This window comes from Equus asinus, chromosome 25, assembly GCF_041296235.1.
Source record: "Equus asinus isolate D_3611 breed Donkey chromosome 25, EquAss-T2T_v2, whole genome shotgun sequence".
Taxonomy (NCBI): Eukaryota; Metazoa; Chordata; class Mammalia; order Perissodactyla; family Equidae; genus Equus; species Equus asinus.
This window is the reverse complement of record NC_091814.1, coordinates 56503402-56527409: the sequence shown is the minus strand read 5'-3', so window position 1 is coordinate 56527409 and position 24008 is coordinate 56503402. Positions and strand designations below refer to the sequence as shown.

At 56.0% G+C, this 24008-nt stretch overlaps 1 protein-coding gene across 16 annotated transcripts in view; it reads right to left on the bottom strand.

Moving 5' to 3' along the window:
* LRRN2 (leucine rich repeat neuronal 2) overlaps positions 1-24008 on the bottom strand; it is a 59842-nt gene that overhangs the window by 3898 nt on the left and 31936 nt on the right. For 6 of the 16 annotated variants that reach the window (XM_070496804.1, XM_070496806.1, XM_070496807.1 and 3 more), the window contains 3 exons: positions 23709-23915; positions 22432-22638; positions 20932-22322 (listed from right to left, as the gene is read on the bottom strand). The exons of 3 other annotated variants lie outside the window; for them this stretch is intronic. The gene's annotated coding sequence lies outside the window, so the exon portion shown is untranslated. Of the gene's footprint in view, positions 1-723; positions 4890-10661; positions 16430-20302; positions 20827-20931; positions 22323-22431; positions 22639-23708; positions 23916-24008 lie in introns of those variants that run through there. 7 more of the 16 variants (XR_011497988.1, XM_070496809.1, XM_070496811.1 and 4 more) reach the window with 7 other exon arrangements.

Sequence of the window (24008 nt, the reverse complement as noted above, 5' to 3'; positions counted from 1 at the left end):
TCAGTCACCTCCTACAGAAAGCTTCTCCCAAACCTTCCTACCCCTGGCTGGCTAAGGGGCCCACCTTGTGCTCTTACAGTGCCCCATGCCTCCTGGGTCACTGCCCTGACCACGTTAGCTGGAAATGTCTCCCCTGCTAGGGACCTGTCTTGCTCATACTTAAGCTTCTAGCACAGGGCAGGTGCCCAGTGAGTGTTTATTGTTTGAATCAATCTCTGGGGCCCTGGGGCCCCTATCCCGCAGGAGGTCAGGCCCCCACCCCTACCACAATGTAGGATCCATCCCATGCATCGGTAACCACTCCGGGTTCTCAGACCCCACGGCCAGGTTGCATCGCACTGGAGGCAAGTCCACTGTGGCCTAGAACCAAGATGGGGGAGAATGGGGGCACCCCTGGGCCTGGTCTGACTCCTTCGCGCAAGTCTGACTGGGGTAGTTTTCCAGTTGCAGGCATCAGGGAGGCGCACAACCTTATTGAACACCTGTGATTTCCCGGGACTCTTCAAAGACTCTGAGTGTCTTATTTCATTTAACTCATAACGAGTCTACAACATAAGCGCTAACACCTCCAGTTTGCAGATGAAGAAACTGAGGTTCAGAAGAGGTTAAAGAACTTGGCTTAAGTAACATAGCTGGTAGGTGGCAGGAGATAGGGGTCCAGCCCCAGCTGAACCCGCATCATTTAGAGCATGCTGCTCCACCCCCGGCCTGGCCCGCACTCACCTGGGCACCTGGGGTGCACTGGCTGTTGCGCCAGCAGGCTGGCTGCCTGTTCCTGGAGCTGCAGGAGGCTGTGTCTCCTACCACCTTCCAGGCAGGTGCCCTCAGCTGGCCACGGAGGCTCTTTGCCCCCCATCCCACTTCCAGGATGCTGAGGCTGGGAAGGGGAGAAGCTGGAGGCGTGGTACCCTCCCTCAGAGGAAGAGCGGGTGCTTGCTTACATCTGACTACTTCCCACCTTCTGCTGCAGATATTTCTGAAGGTGGGAAAAGCACCCGTGGCTTCAGATGCAGAGGTTTTGCGTAGGGGTGTGTGCACTGACACGTAAAACTCAGGGCAAACACATGTGCACACACGCATGTGCAAGGGGAGCCTGGAACCGGTCATCCAAGCCGGTGACTGGCGGTCAGGAAGGAGGAGACAGTTCGTGGGGGTGCTGTGTGGGTGGAGAGGCAGCAGGGACAGCTGGGTCCCTGGAAGGCCTGACAGGGAACTGGATCTCAGGCCAGTGGGCCTGTCACTTAGGCACCAGAGGCCCTGCCTCCTGCCTAGACCTGGCACAACACAGCAGAACCTACCAGCAAAGAGATCTCACTGTCACCACTTCCAGCCAAAGTGCCCTGGAAGAGATATGGACTGGTCTGAGCGGCTGCTCCTTAGGCATCAAATGAGGTTGCCATAAGGATTAAGGAGCTGAGTGTGGTGCACACAGAAGAGCTCAATAATGCTAGTTTCCTTCCAGCTCCACTCACCCCCCAAGGGGTGGGGGGCTCTCCAGCTACAGGACTTCATAGGGGGAGCAGAAGTTGGATCCTAGGGCTCAGCAGGCCCTATGAAGCTGGCCCACTGTGGGCCACCGCAGCCCCCAGGCGGGGTGGAAGGTGTAAGCAGAAATAGAGAACACGTCACACATTTAAAGAGTGCCACTCTGGCAGGACGAACAACACAAAGGGTCTCGAGAGCCCAAGACAGCTGTCCAGAGGAGGGAAGGCTGGAGTGGCTGGAGAGGGAACTTGAGCCAGGCCCCATGCATCTCCCTGGCCTTCAGACCCTACCTGAGCTGAGGCATCTCCCCTCCTCTAATGCTTTATTCTAACACCTTCATGTTGAAGAAACCATTTAAAACTTAATTAGACGGGGCCGGCCTGGTGGCATAGTGGTTAAGCTCACGTGCTCTGCTTCGGTGGCCCAGGGTTGATGGGTTCAGATCCTGGGCGTGGATTGAGCACTGCTCACCAAGCCACGCTGTGGCAGTATCCCACATAAAATAGAGGAAGATGGCACAGATGTTAGCTCAGCAACAATCTTCCTCTCACACACACACACCAACCCTTAATCAGAGACCTCCACAGACTGGCAGCACCCTCCTCCTTGGCCCCTGGGGTGGGCGGGTGGCTGGGGGAGGCAGTTGTCTGGAGCCCATCGAAAGATAGGGGCAGCAGACTGATGACTCACGTTTGCTCGCACCTCTGACCCCAAGGCTTGGCAGGGGCCCAGACCAATCCTCCGCCTCCATGAGGCCCCTCCAGGATGGGACTGACCACTGCCCACCCGCGGCCGCCCCCTTTGAAGGCTGTTGGGCATGAGGCTGACTCGTGCAGGCTGGTTAGCAGTCTGCCAGGAGCTGCGGGGAAAGCGAATTGTTTTCTCTCCATAATCTTCTGGCGTGAGTGCGAGTTCAGACTACCACGTCTACATTTCCCTCAACTGGATGAGAAGCTCCTTGTGGCAGGGGTGGTGTCTTACGTGCTTTTTGTGCCCCACAGCACCAAGTGTAGGCCTGAGCATGCAGAGGGTACCCAAGGGATACAAATAGTGAAACGTGTAGTCCCCTATCAACTCTGTGTGTAGACAGAGAAGGGATTATTCACTCTCATTTTGCAGGGGAAGCAACTGAGGCTCTGAGAGGTTAAGTGACTGAGAGGTGGCAGGTCTGGATTAGAACACAGGTCTTTGGCTCTCTGGAGTCACGCCCGGCAGATGGATGCCTGCCTCCCAGGAGCAGTGTGCACGGGGGGCTCGGAGTGACTGCCTCGGGTGCGGATCCCTCCAGGTGACCTGGGCCCTCAGCACCTCCTCCCTGTGGCTACTTGATGGGCCCCTCAGCAGCATTCCTTGATTTCTGGCCAGCGTGACTCCCTGGGGGACAGCACGGGGAAGGCCCTGTTCCTGTGTAAGCGTGGCTGGGCCTGGAACCAGAGGGACCAACAGCCAGCAGGCTGCCCACAGACCTCAGCCTGCCTCCTGACTGGGAGCTGAGGGCTGCTCCTGGTGCAGGGACTGCTGGCCAGCCATGGCCTTCAGTGACAGGAGACTGAAAGCCCTGGGGCCACATCAAGGCAACAGGGTTGCCCACCCCAGGGGCAAAGATTTTCTTGGAAGGGCTGGCTCTGCAAGCCCAGTCAGACCCACCTCCTCCAGGCAGCTGCTCTGGATTGAGCAGAAAGTGTGGAATTGATCCCTTACCCTCCGTATTAAAATAAGACCCTTGGCAAAGCTCTAAGTGAAGAGTTTTGGAGAAGCCTTGTCAGGGCCTGGGCTGCTCCTTCTCCCTTCCCTCCTTCTCTGGCCCCCACTCCTAGCCAGTCACTCCAGCCAGTAGTGAGATCCTGCTCCTCCCGGTGGGGTGGTGGCTGGTGGATGCAGTCTCTCCCTCGCCTCCTCGCCACTCCTCCACCCTCCCTGATGCCTTCCGCCCAGCCCCTGGGAGCCGAGGGTCCAGGGGGAGGGGCTGGCGGGGGACAGGTGATAGATTGCCTGGTCTTCGCTGCTTCAGTGCCAGGGCCCCCCTGAGCTGCGGAGACAGAAGGGCAGCATAACTGAGCGTAGCGCTGATAAACTCCGGCCTCCTCACCAGCAGATAAGTGCTGGGTGGGAGGGATGCAGAGGGAGGGGGGGCCAGCACCCCATCTGTGCACCTGGCCTCCAGCGCCTCCTGGGACGTGAGTATGGCTCCTCACTCCCACCTCTCATTTAGTCACAGACAACCAGGACCTCAGAGCTGGAGGAGACCTCAGCGTTGATCTGGAATCTGAATTCCATAAGTAACTGGTGCAAGGGAGGAGCGGTGGAGGGGAGGAAGCCTGGGCTTTGCGTCAGAGTCTGGGCCGGGCTCTGCCTCTGCTGTGTGACCTTGGCAGAGTGGTCACCTGCACCTCCAACGCCTGAGCTGGCAAATGGGGACAACACGCTGCTTGCAGAATTGCTGGGAGGAGCACGGGGTGTGAGTGCACGAAGCGCCTCTCATTCCATCTTACACATGCTTCTCTCTCACCTTTTGTAATAAACTTTCTTCATATTATCGAGGTACGACATATGTAGAGGAGAGTGCATAAATGGCCCCAACCCCAAGTGTACAGCTCAACCAATTTCTACATTTGTAGATACTGGTACAGCTGCGTCCAGAACAAGATGTGGATGCTTCCAGCAGTGGGGAAGCTTCCTTCCCAGGCAATATCCAGCCGCCACCCGGAGTGAGCCACTGTCCTGATTTCTACCACCATCAACCAGCTTCATCCTTTAAACCCAGACGACCCCTCCTTCTCCATCACAGTTTGGGAGCAGGGTCTTGTGAAATAGCTGACTTTGGCACCAGGGAACCCCAGAACTTCAGATTTGCAATTTGCTTAATTCATCCTCCTGCTTCAAACTGGGCTGTAGCTTCTCCACATCTGACGCTTCATCAGTGATCTCCGGGGAGGGGGACCGATCCCTCTTTCTTGTCCTACAATTCCCATATCTAGAAATTGCTCTGTGCCTTGGTGGGCCGGAATCCTTAGGCCTGGGCCTGAGTGCCCCCCTGCCTCGGGGCGGGGAGATGTGCGACCGCCTCCCCCCTGCTCAGGCGGTACTGTAGCCCTGTGAGCCTCATCCGACCTCCCTTCTGGGCCACCCCTAGGAGGGCGCTGCGACCCCCTTTCTGCTGCCAGACCCCTGGGTCTCCTCACCACAGAGTCTGGGGCACCAGGCGAGAGGACAATCGAGGGGTGGCCGGGAAGCAGGGACCCAGACTCGCTTCAAACTGCCCTGGGCCTCCCAGCCCAGCCGTCTCAGAGGCCCCTCACCCTCAACTTGTCCCAAGTCCAGCTTCTCCCACCAAACCTGCTCTTGCTCCTTCGGTCCCATCTCTGTCAGTCAGCGCTGCCATCCAAGTCTCCAAGACTGGAAATCTCGCTGCCATCTTGACCTGCCCCTCCCACCCCCCCCCACCCCCACAGTGCTCGCACTTATTTTCCCTTTCCATCTCTTGTCTGGACCCTACAATGGCCTCTTTCGGTCTCTCTTCCTCACCCTAGAGTGAGCCTCTCATTCCCAGACACCCCGTGCTCCTGTCAAACCAGACTTGCTATTTCCTTCCATACCTCCGGCCTCTCACCCTGCCTGCAAAGCCCTTCCCCAACTTCAATTATTGAACTCCTCTTCAGTCATAAAAACCCATCCCAAATGCCACTTCCTCTGGGGCTCTCTCCACGATTCCCTCTGAGAAGGGTGGTTACTCCCGCGGCGTCCCTGAGACTGAACAGACGTGCACATAGCACTTTCCTTGCTGCCAGGCTGCGTGCGAGTGTGGCTGCACGGCCCCGCTGGAAGCTCCTCCGGGGAACGATGGTGATGGAGTTTTGCATCCCCAGAGCCTAGCCCAGCGTGCAGCGCAGAATTTCCCTGTAGGGGTGGGACGTGTTCTACTGCGTAAACTGTGAATTGCAACCCATTAGCAGGTCATGAAAACAATTCAAAGTGGGTCATGATCTGCATTTTTTTAAAAAGTGAAATAAAATAGTAAATATCAGAGTGCATTGTATGTAGCTAGATTAGGCATTATTTTGAGAAGCATTTTGTGACACACGTGCGCGCACACACACGTGTACAGGGACATGATGCAAAATCATGCATTTTTTGCTCTGGGTCCCAAATACAAAAGCTTGACAACCATTATTTTCTGAGTGTCTCTCTTGGTGAGTCCCTTTAACTCCTGGTGATGCCACTGGAAGGATGACATAAAGCAAAGTTCCAGAGGAAAGACGTGACATTCTCCAGCGCCTTCTATGAGCCAGGATTTCTGTTTGCTGGCCATTCTGTGTACCTCCTCCCATCCTCCCAACAACCCTGTGAGAAAGGTCCTCTCTAGATGAGAAACCTCAAGTCCAGTGAAGCTACTGGATCAGCCTGAAGCCTCCCGGCTAGGGCGTAGGAGAGCCCGAATCTGGGCCCAGGTGTGTCTCATTCACCGGAAACCCATTCTGTTTCCGTGATGGTGGTGCTGAAGCTGACTTCCAAGAATGGGTGATGGTGGGGGGTGGGCATCTCCTGGGAAGGACGAGCTTTCTCATGTCCACCCTCGCTAGCCCCTCCTGCTGGAGTGAGAGGAGTCCGTGTTCCAGTAAAAACTCCTTCCTGGGCCTGGGAGGGAAGGGACTTGTCCCTGGGCAGAAATGTCTGCGTGCCCAGGTCCCCAGCTGGCTGGGCCGCAGGGAGGGTGTTAGAGCTGGAAGCCTGGAAGGCAGCCTGCTTGTTCCTTCTGAATTAGGAGTGGGGGTGCCAGCGGGCAGCACACAGTTGTTTTTGTCTGGTTGCACTGCACCAAAGAAGGCTCAGGGGAGCGGAGCCGGCTTGCCAGGGCACAGGGAGCAGCGCCAGGCTGAGTCCCACTGCCAGGTGCTGCCAGGCCTCTGCTGACCGCCTGCCCATCCTCAGGAAGCCTTCTCTGACCCCACTGCCCCTCTCCTGGGCTCCGACTGTGCCCCGCATCCCCCCATCATAAACTGGCTGGTTACTGTCTGTCTCTCCCACCAGACTGTGAGCCTCTCAGGGGAAAGAACTGTGTTCCAAGTGCCAGTTCCTCCAACAGTCTGGCACACAGTAGGAGCTCAGAAAACATCTGTGGAAGGGGGAAAAGTGGGAGGTAAGGAAGGAAAAAAGGCAAGGAAGTGCAGGGCGGGGAGAGAGGAAGGGGCTGGCTGGCTGTTTCAGAGCTCCAGAAGACCAGGTGGGTCAGAGTCTGGGCTCCGGACTCTTCCGCCTGCCTACTCGCCAGCTGGAAGGGGACACACAGGGCCGGCGCCCTGCCCCCGGCTCTGGCCACTGTGCGGCCACTGTAGCCCCCTCGGGGGAGAAGGCACTTCTCTCTGACTCAGGTTTATGCCTCCGGGGGCTCTGATCCTCACCCACCTGGAGCTGTCTCAGGCTGCCCCTCCAGAAATCCTGTGGACTCCAGCCACCTTTCTGAGGGCTTAGCGTAGTGCCTCAAATGAGGCCTTTAGAGCCCGGTGCTGGCCATGTGACCTTGAATGTTCTCCTCATCAGGCTCTTCCTCTGAAACTCGGCAGAAAGCCTACCTCACGGGGGAAAAGTGAAACGATGATGTCTGTAACGCACCTGGCGCTCAGGAGACCCCTTTCCCTGTTTATCCACCTCAGTGCGGTGGGGCACAGCCCCTGGCTTCTAAACCCCCTTTGTTCCAGGCCAGCACCAGACTGGCCCCGCTGATGGTCACGTGGCCTCTAAGGCGGGCACCCTCTCTTGGGAGCCCTCCCATTGCAGGTGGACGCTCCTTCCGGATGGAGCTGCCCTCTCCTGCGTCAACTATAAGCCCTCCCTGAGGTCTCCAACCGGGGTCTAGTTTCTGGTCTTCAGGGTGGCTCTAGGACTCGGCTCATGGACAGCTCGCTGATGCGTGGCACAGCGCTCACCCATAAACAACCCAGCTCCTCCCAGCTCAGGCGAGCAGCTCCCGGTTCCCCAGATGCTCCCTGGGAGGGTGCAGAGGGCCCCTCCTAGCAGAGTTCTAAGTGTCCCTGCTTGATGGCAGCCCAGACATTCTATGCTGGCCCCAGGCACAAGCCAGAAGGGCAGCCCAGCCCAGCCGCTGAGCCTCTCCCACCTCCCCCTCTAATTCCTTCCCAGAATCAGATGAGGTGCTGGGCAGACCTTGCAGCGTTCTTGAAGGGCTTGCTCCTGCAGCCAGGGCCCCAGGACACACCTTCAGACACAGTGGGTCCCTAGTAGCTAGGCGCAGGGGAAAGGAGGAGAAAGCTCCAGAGAGATGCAAAAAGGCTCTTTCCTGCCCCCGTGCCTTTGCACATGCAGGGGCCTTGCCCAGAAGTCCCTTTCCTCACTGTGTATCTCAGGAATCCCTCCCACTCTGGGGTCTCAATGCACATTCAGTCGCTGAAGGCTTCCCTGAGCACTGCCCACCCCGAGTAATTATCCCTTGCATCTCCCCCATCCTCGAACAGCCCACGTCCAATACTATGCTCATCTTCTCTCAGACGGTGCGCTCCTCCGGGGCAGCTCTGTGGCTTGTGGCCCCAGAACTAACAGAGAGGGAAGCCCGACAGGTATCCAGTGTGGTCTGAGGTGAACGGGCACCAGCTGGAGATGTGAGTTCCCCTCTCCAGGGTTTGCAGTGCAGAGGGAGGGACCCCCCAAGGCATAGTGGGGTGGGGGTGCCTGGGGAGAAGGTTTGGGGCCTGGGTGACGAAGAGAAAGAGGCAGAGAGAATGGGGAACAAATCGGTTAAACAAGGAGAAAGGCCAAACCTCTTCCAATGGAAAAGGAAAATGAAACCAGAATGAAAATGGACAAGGCGGAGAGGAAAGGAGACCCACCCATCCCGTCAGCAGGCCTCCAGATGAAGCTCCGAGAGAGATCAGAGCAGGAGCTGCTCTGGCGGCCAGGCCTGGAGACGGATGGCTGCAGCTGAGGCCCTGCAGCAGTTCTGGCCCCCTCACCACCGTGAGAACGGCCTGTCAGTCCGCACCACCTCTTCGAGGCCTGCCCTGACTATTCCTTCCTGGGACCCCTCCCCAGTCCCACTGGGCTCTCCCTCAGCAGACCCCTCCCCAGTCCCACTGGGCTCTCCCTCAGCAGTCCCCTCCCCAGATCGGGGTCAGACCTGTGCAGAGCGTTTCTCAGAAGCTCCATCCGACCTTCTCTACCCTCATCCAGCTTCTCTGAAGCCAGAGGGGGAAGCAGAGGTCAGGGTGCGGGAGCCCGTGGTAGAGGACACAGGACGGGGCTGGGTTCTCGTCCCGGCTTAGGGACAGACCTCGGAATCCGTCCCCTTACCTCTCCAGGCCCGGGCTCCTCATCTGTGAAGTGAGGGATGGGTTAGAGCACCAGTCCTAAAACTGTGGGCCCTGGACCAGTGTCAGCCTCTCCTGGAAACGTGTTAGGATTCGGGTTCTCGAGCCCACCCCAGGCCTCCAGAATCGGGAAGGGAGGTGAGCCAGCAACCGTGTTGGAGCAAACCCTCCAGGCGGCTCTGATGGGGGCTGGTGCTGAGAGGTGCCCCCGGGTCATCTCCAAGGCCCCTGCAGCAGAGATTAGAGTTCTGTGAATAAGAACAGTGCCGGCGGACCGCTCTGGTAAAGCTATGCATACGAAGAGCTCCTCATCACTGTCCTGACAGACAACACTCCAGTATTCCAGACCCCTCACCTTCTCTGTCCTGGCCACAAGGGGACGCTCTGCCTGATGAGCGTTAATAGAGCCCGATGGTATGCCGGCACTGGGAGGGGCTGGGGTACTAGGTTATGCGGAGGGCAGGGGGAGGCACAGATTTAAAAAAACACTCCAGTAAAGCATAAGAGTTGTCAGAGAAGGAGTCACCAAGGTCCACAAGGGCACGGCCTAGAGGAGAGAACACGACTCTGCCTCATGTGAGAAGCTGGGCAAAAATTCAGAGGAAATTTACTAAACCTCACTGAATTTTACACTAAAAACAGGCAGATTGGGCCGGCTCCGTGGCCAAGTGGCTAAGTTCACACGCTCGCTGGGGCGGCCCAGGGATCGGATCCTGGGTGCAGACATGGCACCACTCGTCAGGCCACGTTGAGGTGGCATCCCACATCCCACAACTAGAAGGACCTGCAACTAAGATATACAACTACGTACAGGGGGGTTTTGGGAGATAAAGCAGAAAAAAAAAAAAGATTGGCAACAGTTGTTAGCCCAGGTGCCAATCTTAAAACACACACAAAAAAACAGGCAGATTCGATGGTATGCAAATTATACTTCAATAAAGTTGTTTAAAAAAATTTACAAGGAAGTGTCTCCTGCTTCAGTAGGCCAGCAGAGCACAGCTGTGGAAGGCAGCGTGCACGTCCAGGGGACGCCGTGAGGTGGACCCCCAGAGTGCGGGTGATGTGCTGAAGGGCTGCAGCACCGGCCGGAGCCAGACTGGTCTGGACACGCTACCACAGGCAGAGGGCGGCCGAGGGGGCATCTGAGGCTGTGAGCACCAGAGCCATCAATAACCACAACAATCTAGTGGGATCGGCCGCAGCTTCAGTTCAAAGTCTCCCACATCCGCGAGCCTATATGATCCTCACAAGAGCCTTGTAAGGTCATAGGTGCCATCATCTCATTTTAACGGAAAGGATGTTAAGTGACTTGGCTAAGGTCACACAGCAAACCAGTAACGGAGCCAGGCCTAGAAGACAGCGTGCTTCCAGGCCTAGTCCTGATTTCCGCGGTGGGCAGCAGTGCTGATAACGGCGGCCCTTGACTGAGGACAGATGACGAGCGGGGCCATGGGTTAGGGGCCTGAGTGGTTGCACTGAGCGTTCGTAACCACAACTAGGATACGGGGTTACTCGCCCACTTCACAGATGTGACAGGGTGGACACCTTGCCCGAAAACATCCAGCTTGTGAAGCCAGGACTTCAACAAGGTTCTGGCTGAGGCGAAAGCCTGTGCTCCAAACCCTGGCCCCACACCACCCTCCCCCAACGCTGCCCAGCTCTCCGCTAGCCCAGAATGGAAGGTGGAGATTCCCAGCGGACTTCTCCTCATTCAAACTCCCTTGAGCCCGGGCCAACCCATGAGAAAGAAACTGGCCCCTGGCCTACTGAGCAGCCCCCTGCAAGGGAAGGCCCTTCCTAATCTGGCAGGGGCTCCCTCTCCCCCACGCCCGTCCACGCCTTCTGAGCCCAGCATACCCACTGGGGGACCAGCAGCTCCCAGGGCCCCTGAGCCCGGTGGATGGAAACGCTGCCGCTCGTGATCAATAACAGGCATAATTCAGCGACTGTGGGGAGTACAAAGGAGTGGAGGTTAAATCAATATTTAGAAGCTTTGAAATTAAACTAATTAAGAGCAAGCTTTAATGATTTTTACTGTCTGGGAATAAAAAAGACAGAAAGCCCACCTATATTTCATGATCCTACCTTAGTAGCTTGTAATAATTCGGGAAGAGTGGAAGATGAAAGGTGCTGCCAGCCAGCCCCACTTTCTGCGTTGCAGGAGAGGGGAGTACCTGGTCCTTGGGAGCAGAAGATGGGGAGGAGGAAATGGACAGGATGGAGCCCAGGATGCAAATGGCATCTTGTGAGGGCCACAGGCTTGGGTTGGGGACTGTGATGGGTTGAATTGAGTCCCCTCAAAAGATACAGTGAAGTCCTAACTCCCAGTACCTGTGAATGGGACCTTAATTTGGAAATTAAGTATCTTTGAAGATGCAATCAAGTAAAGATGAGGTCATACTGGATTAGGGTGGGGCCCTATAATCTTATAATTATAACATTAAAACATTATTACATTTAACATTATAACATTAAATTTAATTAAAATCTTATAACCTTATAATCCCTTATAATCAATAAGACTGGTGTCTTATAAGAAGAGGGACATTTAGACACAGACACAGAGACTGCCACGTGATGACGGAGACAGAGACTGAAGCGCCCAAGACCAACGGCCAGCCCCAGCAGCTCAGAGGTGGCGAGGCAGGATCCTCCCCACAGGTACAGAGGGAGCATGGCGCTGATGGCGCTGTTATTTCAGGCTTCTAGCCTCCAGAACTGGAGACAACATGTTCCTGTTGTTTGAAGCCATCCAGTTTGCGAGCGCAGCCCCAGGAGACAAACACTGGGACCCTGGGTTGTAGTTCCCACCTGCCACTTACTAACTGTGCAAGCTTGGCTAGATGCTTAACCTCTGGGAGCCTCAGCTCTCTCCTCTGGAAATGGGGATAAGACAGAGCTGTCGTACAGATCCAATGCAAAGGCTGGTGTGAACCACCCACTATGAGCTGAATGTGCTACACAGGCGTCACCAGGCTCATCGCTGGTGGAAAGAATCTGGGAAGAGGCTCAGGCCGGCTGTCAGAGGGGCAGGAGATCCCCCGGCGACCCGCAGGTGGGGTCTGGGTCTAACGAGGTCCCGGCGTGAGGCGTCTTGGCGCTGGGAGAGGGAATGCAAACATGAGGGTATCTTACCGTCGTTCCCAACAGGGATTTTGTGTGCCGCCCACTTGTCCCTAGTTTTCTCATCTGTAAAACCCCTTTCAGGGTTGGATAACATTATTTTAAAGGTATTTTTCAGCACCATTCTCTGGGCTTATTTATATATTTAAAAAAGGAGTAAGTCTTAGCAGCCCAACCTCACTCTCATCCTTAAACCTCTCGCAGCCTGGTGCCTAGGACAATTCAGAGGGCGCAGGCGGGGAGAGGTCAGGAGGGCTCGGCCATCACCCCTCTCTGCCCTGACGGCCTGCGGCCAGGGAGGAGGACCCAGGCCACTCTTCCTTTGCCCTCCCTCGAGCCTACCAGGCAGGAAAGGAACAGGAAACCACGCAGGCAGCAAATAAAACCTCTATCGATCGTGAGATGGCTGGCACACCAAGTCTGCCTGGCTCCCAGAACTGTTCATCTCAAATAAACGTTCCTGACGATCGCTGGTACTAAACACTGGAGTCTGACTGTAAAGTGCAGTGGAACAGGGTGGCCAAGCACGGAGCTGCTGCCGCACCGTCGGGGCCTCTCCCAGGGCTCCAGTGGGAGAAGGTCCTCAGGTGGTCTCCCAGAATTTCAGAAGGAGCCGGACCTTACAGCAGTGGGGTTCCCCAATGGGGGAACCAACCTTCCTGCCACGTGACAACCAGCACTCTTCCCAGATGGGAGTCAGTGAGGCGAATGAGCATGTGTTTGCACACGCAGGGAAGGGCGACGCCAGCAGCATCGCACGAGAACCACCACCGTCTCACCCCACACTGCCGCCACTGAGGCTCACCACCACGCAGCCACGTGGTCACCCACCTGCAGCCCACCATCTCACCCCACACTGCCGCCACTGAGGCTCACCACCACGCAGCCACGTGGTCACCCACCTGCAGCCCACCATCTCACCCCACACTGCCGCCACTGAGGCTCACCACCACGCAGCCACGTGGTCACCCACCTGCAGCCCACCGTCTCACCCCACACTGCTGCCACTGAGGTTCACCACCATGCGGCCACGTGGTCACCCACCTGCAGCCCACCATCTTTATCAGTATCACCAGCCCCACTGCGGCCCCTGCCACCCCCAGGCTGGCTGCCATCACCACACATCACTTTGAACACCCTCCATTAGCATCACCAGCTCCTCCATCCATCTCCACAATCCGGTCACCATAAGCACCCTGACCATCATAAGAAAATTTGTATGGCTTCATTGCTGTGACATGTACAGAATCTGAACTGTTTCAAATGGTTTCTACCCCTGGTAAACATACATTAAACGATGAGAGCCCTGTAACACTAACGTGAGAACAAGTAGATTCACGTGGACACAGAGGTCACCCTGAAAGAAGCGTGAACATAGACGTGTGAGGCACACACGGAGAGAACCGGAGGAGGGGAGAGGGCAGCAAGGCAAGCAGGGCACAGGCCCGGGCGTGCAGGGATAAAAATGGCCATCCTTTGCCTCCTGTTATCTATGTTTTTCAACTTGGGCTGCACCATGGAATTATATGGGAATCTTTTAAAATATAATGATGCCTACGTCCCACTCCAGACCAATTAAATCAACCTTGGCGGGTAGGATGCAGGGGTGTTATTAAAAAAGAAAAAACTCTGTAGGATTTCTTTGTATGTAAATTTTACATCAATAGAGAAAAAAAGACTGTAAACAAAAATTTAACTCCACAGTTGTTGATACTAAAGTATTCAGGGAGAAGGGTACTGATGTCTGCAATTTATTTTGAAATGCACCAAAAATAAGAAGGATTGATGGAGAGATGGAGAGAGATGTGATAAAGCATGTCTAAGAGAAGGTTAATGGCAGAATCTAAGTGGTGGGTGCACGGCTGCTCACTGCAACATTCCTTCAACTTTCGCCCTATGTTTGAAAGTTTCCATAATAAAACATTGGGGAAAAATCCCCACCTGGTTTTAAGGTGAAGCCAGGACCGAGAACCATTGTATCTGAAGGGAAACTGCACAAGTGGGTGAGTTTCTCTTTGCTCCACCCTCCATGTGTGAAAGAACATACCCCTTTCTCACCAAACCAAGAAGACCCCAGTCCACGCTTCCCCACCCTTCTCAAGTCGGGGTGCACACAGACAAGTGCATTTGTACAGTGCACCTGGGGAAATGAAGGCAGCTGCTTTCACGGGAGAGAATGGTGGGGAGACGCCTGCTGCCCCAGACCCCACAGGCTGCCCTGAGTGCCCAGGGCTGTGCCTGGACCCGCCACAGCCATACTAGCTGGCCAGCTCTGCTCTGCTCAAATGGCCCCAAGTCGCCGTTTCTTAAGCCTGGGCTCAGCATTCTTAGCAAGGATGAAATCCTTTCCCAGGAAAACCAGACCAGAGTCTGACCACCACAGCACACGTGTGTGTGCCTGTGTGTGAGTGTGCGGCGGGGAGGACACGCGGGCAGGGGCCCGACCCCACACCACATCTGCATGCTCCCACACACCCGCTGGCCCTGCTGAGGGAATGCCATGGCAACACCCTGCTCCTTAAACACGGGAGTCTGTGCTGCCCTTGCAGAGCAGCTTTAGGCAATTTAATTAAGGAGCTGGCAGCAGACAAACTTTGCGAGTTAAAGGCATTTTATTAAATCTCATTGTATTATGCGGCTCAGTTCCCCCAGGAGCTGCGGAGCACAGACGAGAATTTGCTGGGGTTTTCTTTTCCCTTCTCTGCTTTTGGTGGCCTCCCTTCAGCTTCATGAAAGCACTCACTGAGCGCAGGGGGACCCCAGCTGAGACTGCTTGCTCCCTTCCCTTGAGCGCCACGCCTGGCACCAGGCTGCAGGCAGCAGTCTGGGAGCATGGTCTGCAGCACTGGTGCCACGTAGTACGTTCACAGAGCGCCCCACGCGCGACGTCTCAGGGCTGCCCCCCAGCTTCTGTGTTCACAATGGCCCGTTTCACTTGCCGGCACCAAGCTGAGTGCTTCCCACACATCCTCTCACTGAACCCTCCCACCCCCTGGAGAAGGAACTCTGGCCTCCCCAGTTTATAGACCAGGAAACTGACGCTTCAGGCCATCAAGCAGATTGCCCAAGATCTTGCAAGGAGTACGGAGCAGAGGAGCAAGCGCAGACGGCTGGCTGCTGGGCCGCGGGCCGCAGCACTGCCCTCTGCTGCCCCGTAAGGCTGGTGGTCTCCTCCTATTTCTCCCCGCAGAGTGGGCTCCACTCAAATCTCCCAGCCAGGAAGACAATTCCAGGGTGAATCTGGGGTGGGAGTCAGGCTCTCCAGGACCCTGATTTCCTAACCTACCAGGGCTAGAATGTGTGAACGTGCCTCATGGAAGGTCAGACCCCGGCCCGAGGACTCACTAACGTGCTCAGGGGCCCCGACCTCTCCTCCTGGTCCTCCCAGAGCGTCTGGCTGGGACCCGAAGCCAAGTCCATCTCCTCTGAGGACCAGAGGCTAGGAAACCAGATGATATGGCATAGGACACTGTGGCTGGATGTGGGGAAGAACTTCCTCGGTAAGAGGGCTTGAAACCAAAAAGGCATGACCTGCCAAGAAACTACATGACGCCTACTCGGCCCTAAGTGGAGAGGACTTTGGGCCTGTCTCTGGGAGCCCACCCCTGCAGTCCTGCCCCTGGGCTGGCCAACGGTCTCCAGGGCTCCGTGAGCCTGCGAAGGATCGCACCCTGAGACTGCCCCCCGTGGCAGGGACTCTGGGCGTCCCTGCTGTGTGAGCAAGCATAGGGAGCCCAGCACAGCCCCCAGGCAGCTCTGGAGAGGCTCCCTGTCCTCCTGGGCTCAGTCGGCTCCTGGGCCAGGCAGGTGGTCAGCCGGGCTCAGTGAGAGAGCCCAGAGCTGCACCAGGAAGGGGCGAAAGGCCTTCCCTCTGCAAACATGCACTGAGCCCCACCCGAGCACTCTGAGAAAAGGGGAGCGCCTGCCCCCCAACCTGCCTAGGCTCAGCTTCCTCAGGGCTCAAAAGGGCGGTGCCACGCGCCTCGCACAGCCGTGCGGAAGCCAGGAGGTGTTTACTCTCTGCCAGGCCCTCGCCACTGCCCTCTGAGACCTCATGATGGCTCTATTATACTACCCCACTGTCAGATGGGGAAACTGAGGCCAAAAGGAGCTAAGCCTCTCGCCCAAGCTCATCCAGCTAGTAAGGGGCAAGAGCCAGGGCTCTTTTAACAACCTCAGCATATTTCTATGCGAGTACATACGTGTACAAGTGTGTATATATCTACACACACACATATGCATGTTGTTACATAATCGTATAAATTAACAACAGCTTTGAGACAGAATTCACAGACCAGAAATTCACAATCACATTACAGCTGAGAAGTAAATTTAACAGCTGGATTTGCCCCCAAGCTTAAGGATGTGCGGTCACTGTCTGACAGGGTCATGAGGACCCCTGAGTGTGCGGCTTCTCCTCTTGGAAGGGGCTTCAGGGGCTGCAGCACACGGAGCCAGGGGAGCCCAGCACGCGGCCCCTCATTGTGAGGCCTGTGTCCGCTCCCCGCCCCCCCTTCTCTGGACTCTCCCCACCCCGCTCTTCATCCAGCACCGTCCCCTCCCCGTCCCCCCCTTCTCTGGACTCTCCCTACCCTGCTCTTCATCCAGCACCATCCTCCCCCTGCTCCCACCAGCCCCTGGGGCTTCCACCTGGCTCCCAGGTCTGGTCTACCGGTCCCTGCTCCCTTGCCCCACCTGGCAGAGACTCAGCCTCGACTGTAGGCACCCTCCAGTTGAGCCCTTCAAGAAGTCCCCAGAAGGGTGGCCATTTGTGTGTTTAGGCCAGGGAGGACAGAGCTGGTGGCAGCGGAGGGTCAACAGGCTAACTCCAGGGATGCCCAGGTCCACACGGCCACTTTGTAGTCTCCCAGGGAATGAGCCGCCTTTGAAGGACTGGCAGGAAGAGAGCTCGTCTGGGCGGGACCCTCGAGGTTCTAATCCCAGCTCTATCACTTCCCACCCATGGGACAATCTCACTGAACCCCAGTTTCTTCTCCTCTGTAAGATGGGAAAAAGAACATGCGCCTTCAATTTGAATAGGTGCCCTTCATTGAACGCTGACTATCGGCTGGGCCTTTCACAAAGCTTTTTTTCTTATTTAATCCACACAACAACCCTATGAGAATTGTAGTGTTATATTTACGGGAGGGGAAATGGAGGCTCAGAGAAGTTAAGCAACTTGCCCAAGATCACACAGCTAGTACACGTAGAAGCCCCAATTCAAGTCCAGCACTATGTGACATGGAAGACCTCACTCTTAACTACCACATCAACTGCTAGGCTGTGAGGGAGTCTGTGGAGTGATGTGTGTGTGCTTGTAAACAGAAAGCTCCAGAACAACTAATGCAGGGGGTTTCCAATACTCCAAACCTCACATGGCTTTGCTTGGACAGTTTTCCTCCACTGAGATAAAAACAAGTGCACCCATTCATTCATTCATTGCACCATATTCACAATAGCCAAGACACAAAAGCAACCTAAGTGTCCATCGATGGATGAGTGGATAAAGAAGATGTAGTGTGTGTGTGTGTGTGTATACACACCGTATATAGACACACACAATGGAAAGTTATGCAGCCATAAAAAAGAAGGAAATTCTGCCATTTGCAACAACATAGATGGACCTTGAGGGCATTATGCTGAGTGAAATAAGTCAGACAGAGAAAGACAAATACTATATGACCTCACTTATGCGTTGAATTTTTTAAAAAACCCCCAAAACAAAAACTGAACTCAGAGATATAGAGAACAGACAGGCAGTTGCCAGAGGCAGGGGGTGGGGAGAGGCCAAATGGGTGAAGGGGCTCAAAAGGTACAAACTTCCAGTTACAAAATCAGTAAGTCCTGGGGATGTAACGTACAGCGTGGCGACTACAGTTGATAGCACCGTATTGCATATTTGCAAGTTGCTAAGAGAGCAGATCTTAAAAGTTCTCATCACAAGAGAAAAAAAAGAACAAGAGCTTCAGGAGCTAGGCAAGCTCCTCTCAGCTGGAGCAGCTTGGGCTGCACATGTGTGAGTGTGCATGTATGCCCGTGCACAAGCGTGCGTGTGTGGGGGGCAGCAGGCAGAGAGCGCACGCTTGGCTGGCTTGGAGGGAGTGGGTCTGGAGGCCAGTGCTTGCTCTCCTGGGCACAAGGCCTGGGCAGTGCCAGCTCGTTTTCACAGCCATTTTCCCAGGGAATTAACAGGGGGAACATTCGCCTCTGTAATAATGATAGAAATAATAATAATTAACACGGCTGTAGCTTCTATTTCTCTAGCGCCTCTCTCCCCAGACCTAATAACTCTGGGCCAACAGCAAGTCTGCTGGGCTTCATAGCCACACCCCAGGGCCTGGGCAGCCTCAGGTTTTGCCAGATTTTCTGTCTCCTCCAGCTGGGAGGCAAATGCAGGTGCACACAGGACTGACCTGTCGCAGGAGCTGCCCTTCAAGAGCCACTGGCAGAGCTGGGAAAGGACCCCAGGCACTACGCCTCCCACCTCCCCACTCCATCACCCCCCGGGAGGAGAGTAGGTAAAGGAGGGAGCAAGTGTCAGTTGTCTTTGTGCAGTCCCCAGAAGCCCCCAAACCTCTGGGCTCCCCCATGCAGCCGGCACTGCCTCAGGGAAGACTGCCCCCGGCTGCTACAGCCAGCAGGACATGTCCACAGGTCTGGTCCCTACAGAGGATGGCTCATGGCCTTCTCTGGTCCCAGCCAGGAGTCATTATGCACCAAACGTCTAGCTTAAATAAGTGATTAGGCAGCTCTGTTAGGAGCGCATGTGCTTCCCGCCGGGCAGGGACAGTGCGGGCGAGAGGCGGCCGAGGCAGGAAGGGAGGAGGACCTCAGGGCCTTGCAGCAACGGGCTCCTCTCCTCCAAAGCATTTTCCAGCCAATTCAGCGCAAGGTGGAGCTCCCGGCGTTCCCAGAGCCAGCATCCCCAGCAGCTTGGCACCTGGAAATTTTCAGACACAGAGCCCACTCCTGATTGTTGGGGCAGCCCACCCACGTCCTGACAGACGAGGGGGCGGCAGGGACCTGGAGCAATTTACACAGACGGAGAAGCCAAAGCTCTCATTGGCCAGTGCCTTCAGCCTCCCCCCACACTCCTGAAAGGAAATTACTGGATCCGAGTTACTTCCTTCGCTTCCTCCAGGAGCGGCAGGACGAGGAGGGGTCAGAAGGAGCCACGGTTGGGAGCTGTGTGACCATAAATGTACTCCCCTGGCATCTCCAGGGAGAAAGCCTAATCTCTCGAGTCCACAGATGGACCGAAGTCTGGAAATGCCAGCGTTGTGCAAACACGTGTGTGTGAGCGTGCGTGCAGAGTGCAGTGTTTTGGAGAGAGTTCCACAGTTTGTGGCAGAGTCTCAGTCGGGTCCACGACCCACAAGATGGGGAGAAGCCTGCGCTCTGCCCCAGTCAGTTCTGAGGACGGCCGGCCCCGCTCCACAAAGGCGACTCCATCTTCCAGGGCCCCGCGGGCATCCTGAGGCCTGGACTCCACCTGCTCAAAGGGCAGCCTCGGATGAGTTTGGGGAAACAGCTGAAGCAGAACCATCACAGGCCCTGCCAGGCGGAGCCGCGGCCGCCGCCCATCCAGACGCAGCAATGAGGTGCTCCCTCACCGCCTCATTCTTCCCACTGTGACGGCTGCACATCTCCTGTTCCCGTCACTCCAGTGACAGCCTTCTAAGGATGAAGGCAGCATCAATGTCATACAAATTCCTCCAGAACCCCAGGGGCTAGAAGGAGCTCAGGTTCAGGAAGCTAGGAACCAAATGCCCTGCACAGCAGAGTGGAAAGAAGAAAGCCTTCAGAATATGAAAGACTTGAGTTCAAGAGGCTTGTGCCTCTTACTAGCTGTGTGACCTTGACCAAATTACTTAACCTCTCTGAATGTCAGTTTCTATATCCATGAGATGGGAATAATACCTCACAGAGTTATCTCGAGGATTAAATGAGGTAATTCTGGCACACAGCAGGAGCTCAGGAATGACTTCTCTTTCCCAGGAGGCATGGGGCACGTGTGCCCCTCTAGGCACGCGCTGTACCACTGCGGTATCACAGAAAAGGGGGCGCCGGGGCTCGGCTGCTCGGGAAGAGGGAATGGCAGTCAGAGCCATTTCCCTTTGTTGACCACAACCTGCCAGGCCCCCACGGCTGCCCGGACCTCCTGTCCTCCAGGAAGCGTCCCTCACGGTGCTCCCTCCCGACGCCCCCAACTGCCACTGGGCTTTCCGGCCGCATCGCGCAGCCTCCACTGCATCTCTACCCTGTGATGAGAGGTCACGGGCTCCCCTCCATCAAAGGGCAGGCCCCTGGTGGCGGTGCAGCCCCCCAGTCCCAGCCCTGCCCCCCTCCAGGTGCACCCCCCCCCCCCCAGAGCATAGAGGACCCAGCCGTTCTCCCCGTGCTTTCAGGTCTTTGAACCTTTTCTGGAATGTCCTCCCATTCTCTGCTCAGGGAGCTCTTAATTACCCTCTAAGTGCCAGCTCAACTGTCATCTCCTTGGTGACAGCTGCCCCCTCCTCTTTCTCCCACAGCACCTGCCATGCTTTAGAGGAGCCACGAGTGGCCTCCACCTCTCTCCCCAGCAGGGGCCAGGCCTGCTCTGGCCAGCTCCCCTTACCCTGCCCCGGGGCTGGCCCGAGGTCAGGCTCAACGAATGTGGGCTGGGGAAGAGAGAAACCGTGTGGTGGACCCCGGCTAGCAGCAGGGCCCCTTGACAGAAGGCTTCCTGTAAAGGTGGCAGTCCCCTCAAGGGTGGCGAGCCTGGGTCCTGCTGGAGGAGGCTGAGCTTGCATCTGGACTAGAAGGGGGGCCTGGGTGACAGTGAGAGGGCTGTGGGCTCCTCCCATCTGGATCTCACGCTGGTCTACTCCCGTCTCCCCGGAACCTTCTCCCCCTGCACCTGCACAGGGGGAGGGACAGGAAGGAGGGGATGAGGAAGGGAGTTCACCGCCGGGCACCCTGGCAGGGTTAGGGCTAGCTCTGCGAGATGGGCATCCTGACTCACTTCACAGACGAGGGCACCGAGGCTCCGAGGTGACGGCCTTGCCCAGCGCCAGGCAGACGCGGCACAGAGGTAGGTGGGTCCGGCTCTAGAGCAAGAGTCCTTTTCTTGACAAGATGCTGCCTTCTCCAGAAATCCTAACACAGCCCCCGAGGAAACAGGGATGGGAAAGACACACACTGTGTGTGCCTACGTGTGTGATGTTTCTCCTCCACCGGTGAGAAGACAAAGGGGATGAATCAGTTGCCCACGTGGCACCCGACAGACGTTCCCCAGCATGTCTGGATGTGGGTCCGCTGGTCCACACAGGGTTTAGGTTACAACCAACCCTCTCTGGTGCCACCATCCCCCACGGCGAGGGAAGGCTAGTTTAGCACGGCGCCTTCTCCCTCTGACTCAGAGCAGGCCACCAGGCTTCTATCCCACCATGTTTGCTTACCTGCACTACTTGGCCACAGCCTCAACCCCCAAAACGGCGGGGAGGAAACGCGGGCAGGGGAGGAGCAGCCCCCCCACGGTGAGCAAAGAGGGGACTCCCAACACTGGTGAAGTGGGGGAAGGCGGCTCGGCCTGAACCAGCCCATCTCATCACAGACTTGAGCGCCTTTACTTTTGATCAGAAATGTTGACCTGAAAAAACTTGGGACTTATTTCTATGCTTTTTCGGGTGTTTTTGGGGGCACGTTATTGTTTTCCTTTAGTTTTTAGTGAACGTTCCTTTCTAAAAAATCTACTCTTGTTTCCTTTGAAGCTGAGAGAAAACAGGGATGGCAGGCCCGCGAGGTAGTGGGCAGCTTGGAGCAGCACAGCCTCTCAGGGAGGGCAGCTCTCCTCATCTCAGAGTCTAGGGCACTGGGGGGCAGGTGGGGAACACCAGCAGTGACGCCCAGGAAGGAAGAGCGGCTGTGGGGACGGCTGGGGCCCCTCCTGCGCGGGGGCTGTCTCAGGACCCGGTGAGACTCATGGGCAGCCCCAAGCACTTCCATTCAGAGCCGGCAGGCAGCAGCAGCCTCTATGGCTTCCTTCGGGGGCCTGGGAGCAGGGGAGGCGCCGCCGATCATGGCCTGCAGTGACCGGAAGATTCTGACTCCAGGTAGGCAAGCAGCAAGCAGGCAAAAAGAGGCTGGAAATTAGGGGAGAGGAGGCCTGAGGAGCCTGGTGTGGCAGGGTTAACAGTTTCTTTCCTTCCAGAGAGACTTCACGCCATGTTGAATAAATAAAATGCTACCCAATTGCAAAAGACGCTGTCCACAGTGTACTAGATACCACGTGCTGTCACCATCTGTCAGCCGCTGTCGGGGGACGGATGACTTCTCAAAAGCCACTCTGACGTTTCCAAATGAGATGTTTTGATAGAAGTGCCATTCAACAGGGCCCGGAGAGCCAGATGGAGCCTGAATGTGAACGAGGGACATTTGCCACCTTTGTCTCACCTGTTTAAAGGGTTCTTGTCTGACAACAAGGCCTTCTCCAGGAGCGAGCTGAGGAGGGTGGGGGGCTTACTGGTTGGCCGGCAGGCGAGGCCAGAGAAGAGCAGGCTGCTCCCTGAGGACAGCAGGATGCCAGGGCAGCAGCGGGCGGCGGCAGGGTGCCGATTTCCACGCAGGCAGGCGCTCCATGCCTCAGCATAGTGCAGCAGCAGTCCACTCTGGGCTGTTCACCGTGTGGCCTTCGAGCATCTGGAGTGTGGCCGGTCCAAACCGAGACGTGCTGCACATGCAGATGCACACCAGCTCATGAAGATTTCATACGGAAAAGAATGCAAGATATCTCACTAATAAACTCGTTATGCTGATTGCATTTTGAAATGCTAATATTTTGGATATACTGGATTAAATGTGTTATTAATTTCACCTGTTTCCTTTTACGTTTTAAGGTGGCTACTCGAATATTAACATCACATACGTGGCTTGCATTATATTCCTATGGAACAGCGCTAGCACAGACTGGATGAGAAAGACAGAGGCTCAAATCCTGCCTCCACCACTCACTCGAGGCCTCTTCACCTCTCCAAGTCTCAATTTCCTCATCTTATCAAACATGAAAATATAGTGTGTCCTCGTGAGGTCGCTGTGAGGATTAAATACGGAAAACACCGGCATGATACCAGCTACCTGGACCATCAATAAACCCCGCTCCCGGGCGCCGGTCTGAATGCTCTCCCAGCCTCATCACTAGTTAGCTGCACACTTAGCTTCTGTACCGGCTGTCTGTGGGAAACTGGGAAACTGTTACCCCTTTGTAGACCTCAGTTTTGTCGGCTATAAAATGAAGAGGTTGGGGCAGATGATTTCCCAAAGCTCGATGACCCTTAATCGGAATTACTTAACCTTCGTGGGTCTCAGTTTCCTCACCGGAGTCATGGTGAGGGCAGTAGCAGAAGTGGCCCAAAGGCAGGGGTGCAACACGGTGCTCTGACCTGCCAGGGGACACCACGCACTGAGTGAGCCCAGGGCAGCAACTCCAAGGGCTCTGATCCAAAGTGTGTCTAAAAAGGTGGGGAAAGCCTTAAAACCCTGAGCCAGGAGCATCACAGCACTGCCCAATCCCTGGGGAAGTAAATCTCCTTCCTCCAGAGCTGTCCCTGCTCCCAGCTGCTCCCCCCAACCAGACTGCTCCTCTCCAGAGGCCCCCACCTCGCCAAGCCAGTGCTGGGTGGGGATAGAGATCAGAATCCCTAGGGGGACCAGGGCAGAGAGGGTGCTGATAGCAACCTGAAGCCCAGTCCTCCAGGCTTCTGACTGAGTCTGCGGATGGGGGGCTGAGTTTCCCTGTCTGACCTTGAACTCCAAGGTCTGGAAGAGCTGGAGACAAGAGCTCTTCGTGGTAGATGCAGATCAAGCGACGTTTCACACAGAGGGGTCCCTGGTCCCCTGAAGCCAGAATCAGGTTCAGAACAGCCAGCAGAGCGCTTGTTGATCCTGCAGAGTCCTAGAATCTGCCTTGGACTTCTGGAATCGGATTCTCTGGAGCTGAGACGCAGGGACCTGCAAGTTCACACACTCCGGAGGTGGCCTCTGATAACCGCTGACGGAGATCCCAGGCGAGGACTGCTCTGGTGACTGCTGAGGCTGGCGAGA